The following is a 5,262-nucleotide window of genomic DNA, read 5'->3' as shown; positions in this document are numbered from 1 at the left end:
TCTTTGGTGTCTTGCCTCGTTTGTCCCTACAACATTCCCACGGATCCCTACAAAATGCAGTCACCATGGCCTAGGGGTGCTTGGGGTCTCCTTCCCTGCCAGTGGGAGGGTAAAGGATTAACCCTTTAGATGAAGCCATTCGGTCCTATTTCTAGACCATAAAATTGACCATTCCCTTTAGCTTAGAAATTCCCTCTTTGGGAATTAATATAAAAAGAAAAGATTCAAAATGTAGAAAATGTCGGGTGCACCAAGATGTTTGCCAGGGCATTGTTTAAAACTGAAAAAAAGAAATCAAAGCCAAAGCCACAGGGGAATGATTACATCACAGTCACTTGATAGCTTATTCTGTGGCCACTGAAATACTGAAGGAAATGTACCACGTTTCGGGAAAAGCATGAGCTATGTTAAGTTTTCAACATTGGAATGAAAACCATTTTCAGACTGGAGAATCACAGCTCTGAAAAAAACAAATGGAAGGAAATGCATTCACATAATAGTGACGATTTTCCTGAGAATAGAGGAGAAAGGGAAAATAACATTTTTTTTTTCTCTTTTCTTGATACATTCCTGTATTTTCCAAGATAACTCATGAAGTAGATAAAAGTTATTTTAAAGAAACAATCTTTCCGAACCACTTCCTGCCCCGTGTCTAGTTCTTCCTTTGCACTTCCTTCGCACACTGTGTCCTGGAGTTCCAGTATCCTACATCTGACCCTGGAAGAAGGCAGAGACCTGAAGCCAATGTCGGTGGCTCTGGAAGGCAGAGACGAGCCACACACAGGAGAAGCTCATGGAACTGGGTGTCCCCCACCTGACTCCCAGCACCTACAGCCACTCTCTGGTACATACTTATTGAGCACCTACTTAGTGCTGGGATCCGGGAACACGATAATAAGGAAAAGCCAATGCAGTCCCTACCTGTGGGAGTTTTCTACGGCGGCCATCACCAGGTGCCGACAACAGGGAAGCCCAGACAGCACAGGTGCCTCTCCTCACAGGTCTAGAAACTACAAGTCCAAGATCAAGGGGTCAGCAGTTGGTTTCATTCCGAGACCTCTTTTCTTGGACTGCAGGTGGCCGTCTTCTCCCCGGGGTGTTCATGTGATCTGTTCTCTGTGCTTTCAGTCCTGTGTCCCAGTCTCTGTCATGTCCTGTGGGACGAGGGGCTCATGATCGCACTTTGTCACCTCTGTAAAGGCCCTGTCTTCAAACACACTCACACTCCGAGGTCCTGGGCGCTGGGGCTTCAACTTGCCGACAGAGGAGGACGCGGTTCCACCCCAGCGCTGCTCTTGCAGAGTGTAGCCTAGTGGGGACGCTGGGGTTATTTATTGCAGAATAATGGAGATCAATGCACACCTGTGTTAAATGCCACGTCGGAAACAGACTGTGGAGACAGAAGGGTCTTGGGGTCTTGGGAGAGACTTCCCTAAGAAGTTTCTGGTAACCTGGGATTGAAGAAAAAAAATGCAGATAATGTCAGTAAAGAGATAGGCAGTTAGCTCTCTGGACAGAGGACGCAGGCTGGGGGAAAGGCCTTGGGGTGGGCAGGAGAGACTCGTGTTTCCCAGAACTGTTCACGCACACTCAGGAAGCAACGGTCACATCCACGCACCATCCTGAGGGTTTCAGCCTCAGCTACCTCCTGGGTAGGCGCTGATCGCATCTCATTCCATAGATGGGTCAGAGAGGCCCAGCAACATGCTGAAGGTCACACAGCCCGCATCTCGCAGGGCCGGAAATCAAGCCAGGAGGCTCAGCTTTGGCATCCACACACTTCACCTCTTACGAATAATTTTCAGGGTGGCTCCATTGAAGAAACTGGTTTATCTATAAGCTGAAATTCTAAATATTTCTTTAAAGGATAAATGTATTGAAGCAATTTATTTAGTTGGTTGGTCGGTTGGTCTTGTGTCATTTGTCTTTTGGGCCTTCCGGAGCCAGCCAAATTCTCTTGGTTTTAAAGGTAGAATCTTGAGGGTTTGGGTGCTTTGCCCAAGGCCAACAGTAGGGGGAGCCAGAGGCAAGGAAAACCTGCAAGTCCAGCCACTGACAGCTTCAGGACTCCTGGCCAGCCGGGTTAGAGTCAATCAGAGGAGGCTGCTAGGATTCCTGAGCCCCCAGAATGTTAGGGGGCTAAGCCGCCTCTGCTACATGTCTTTGTCCCCTGGAAGCCAGAGGCTTGGATGGAAATGGCGGCTGGGGGACGTGGCACCTGCCGCACAGGGTCACTCTCTGCTGGGTAGTGGACTCTCTTGCCCTCCCCCTGGGCTAAGGCATTGGACTCCTCTCCGGCTGGACTCGGCAATCCTCGGCTGGTTCCCACTTCAGGAGGTACAGGACAGGGACTGGATGTCTGTCCCCACTGTCACCCCAGGCAACCTTCCCACAAAGGGACCTCAGCCCAGCTCACCTCCATAGGAAAAAAAGGAAAAGGCCAAACTCTCAGCCACAGATGTAGCTCGGGGAGCCAGGCTCCACCACCACCCAGCCCGACCTCCCCACCAGCCCCGGAAGTCACTGGTGACAAATACCAGCAGCTCTGGCCACTACTGCCTCCATGGATTCATCGAGAACTTACTCTCCCCAGGCACGGGGCTGCGTGCTCCACTGGAATCCTTTGCCTTGGCTCCTCACAACTAGAGCTGATCCTCTTTGTCCCTTGGTGAGTGTAGCTGTGTTCTCACCCCTGGGCTAGGTCAGTGCACATTCATTGTTCATTTCTTTATTTTATCATTCTTGGCATTGAACCCAGGGCCTCTACCCGTGAGCTATATCCCCAGCCTTTTTTATTTTTGATTTTGAGACAAGTTCTCACTAAGTTGCTGAGGCTGGACTTGGACTTCCAATCCTCCTGCTTCAGCCTCCCAAGTAGCTGGGATTCAGGCACGCGCCACGGGATCCAGCTCAACTCGCTTTTAAAAGAAAATAGCTGCACTCTACACAGTATTCGTGAACGTCGGGCATGCTGTGACTTTTTTGTCCCTAATGTACATCAAACCGCAGGTATGAAAACTGCTGATCTAAAATCACCTTGCAAAACCCAGACACCCATGCACACACATGTACACACAATCTCACACCCCCCCCATGCATCCACAGCCAATAGACACACTCACAAACTCAGGCGTGCAGTCACGCACACGTGTACACACACTCATACCCAGCAGTTACACATGCACACACATACACACAGGCTGTCGCACACAGCTACACAGAGTCACACCCATTATCACATCACATTGTTTTATTTTCTTCATTTACTCATTCATTCACTCGGTAATTTATGAGTACTAAGCTCCGCACCAATACTTACTTTGTCCTCAGTCCTTAACTAAGTCAATAAGCAAGAAAGGCAAAGATCTCTGACCTCATGAAGCTTAGATTCTAATGGAAGGAGACAGACAAAAAATAAATGAAAAACTAAATAAATAATGAACTTAAAAATAAATAAACTTAATAATAAATAAATGAAAAACTAAACATGTGAATAGAAAAGGAGCGGTAGGGAGCCTAGCACCTGGTGATGGGGCAGAGGGAGAACCAGTTTGGAGCTGGGTATGACTTTAAGTAGGTGTCCAAGCTTTATTGAGAAGGTGATAAAAATCTCTGGCTAAGGTTTGAAGGAGCAGGAAGTTATCTGGGTGACACCTGGGGGAAAACAGTCTGAGGAGAAGGAGAGAGGGAGAGAGAGAGGGAGAGGGAGAGGGAGGGGGAGGGGGAGAACATGCAAAGGCCCTGAGGCAGGTTGGGCCTGCAGAGAGCAGGAAGGTACCTAGTGCCAAGAGTCAGGGGTGGAGGCAGAGAGGAGAGTGAGTGTGACCCCACCTTGCACGGTGAGGTCAGATTGTTTATTTCACCTGAATCTGAAGTTCCCAGGTGGGTTCTGAACAGAGATGTGGCATGAACTGACCTCTGACCTTTACCAGCATCTAACAGGAACTAAGTCATTTCGCCTATGATTATTTGTATTACTTCCAGACCAGGGGGGCTCTGTCTCGGTCACCTCTACTTAAAGGAGAACCACTCTAGAGGGACACGACTTTGATGTCGCTGTTAGTAAATTGACTAAGGGACAGGGACGGATATTGCCAGGAAGAAGAGCATCCCACGGCTTGTCTTCTAGAATTTGGTTCTGGAAACTCCAAATCAAATGAGTCTGTGAGTCCCTTTTGTCCCAATTTCTGAGAGGACAAATGACCTTTTCCTGAGCTTCCTCTCATGGGTGTGCCGCTGAGTGCTGCTCCCTGGACCACATCCCTCACTTCCCAAATCTGTTTGCGTCCATGGTCACCGACCCCAGACCTCGGTCCATACAGGTGTGTGACATCCCCTCCGTCTCCCCCATTCCAAACCACATTTGCTGCAGTTCATTGAAGCGTTCCCAGTCTGCAATGCGTTTTGTTTCTTTTTAAAGAAAAAAATAACTTGGAATAAGTCAATAAGTAACTCAGATTTAAATCATTGACTTTTAAAACGGAGACACTTTAACAAGGCTCAAAGTTGAACCAGCTCCTCTGTCCCCAAAGCTGAGCAGTTTCAAGGCCACCCTCCTGGAAGAGAAGTTGCTGGAAACCTCTTTGTGGCCACGTGTTTGATAGGTCTTGTCAAGCTCAGGGCTCACGTGTCTAAGAGGTGTCCCGAGGTCCTCCCTTACTTCCTAGAATAGAAGAAGACCGAGGTTCAGGGTAAGGATGACCCCACGGCTCAGCAGCAGGGAGCCCGAACCCCAACTGGACAATCTGACTCCCGAACCTACAAGGTTCTACTGTGTAAGTTGGGTGCAGCCTTCTTTAAGATTTCGATTTCCACTCCAGGTCCTGGAGTCTACTCCCTCCTCTGTCTAGCCAACTGGTCCCCATCAAAAGGGAAAGAGGAGCACACCACCAACCTCATCCTTGTGCTCTGAAGCATCTGTTCGGGCAGATGGCGAGAGGCACTGAATAGCAACAGCAAGAGGGACCGGAGGGAGCCATGGGGAGAACTTCCTAGAAGGGCATTTAAGAGGCGAATCATGCAGTGTGATTCTGAGACACTCAGAAATGTCTGTGCCAGGATTGTAGGAGAAGGGATGACAGACATCTTCAGGGCTGGAAACCAAACAGGCCAGGAGGTGGAATTCTGTCAGTTTCCCCAGAGCAGGCGAAGAACATTTTTCCAGGTGGTGGCTGCTGCTTTACAGAAACAGATGTTTCAAGCCCTCCCGTTTGCAGGGTGGGCCCAGAGAAAAACCATTAAGGGGCCCAAACTGCTTCATGG

This window comes from Ictidomys tridecemlineatus, chromosome 10 (genome assembly GCF_052094955.1).
Source record: "Ictidomys tridecemlineatus isolate mIctTri1 chromosome 10, mIctTri1.hap1, whole genome shotgun sequence".
NCBI classification, from domain to species: domain Eukaryota; kingdom Metazoa; phylum Chordata; class Mammalia; order Rodentia; family Sciuridae; genus Ictidomys; species Ictidomys tridecemlineatus.
The sequence above is the reverse complement of the archived record's forward strand: the minus strand, read 5'-3'. Positions refer to the sequence as shown.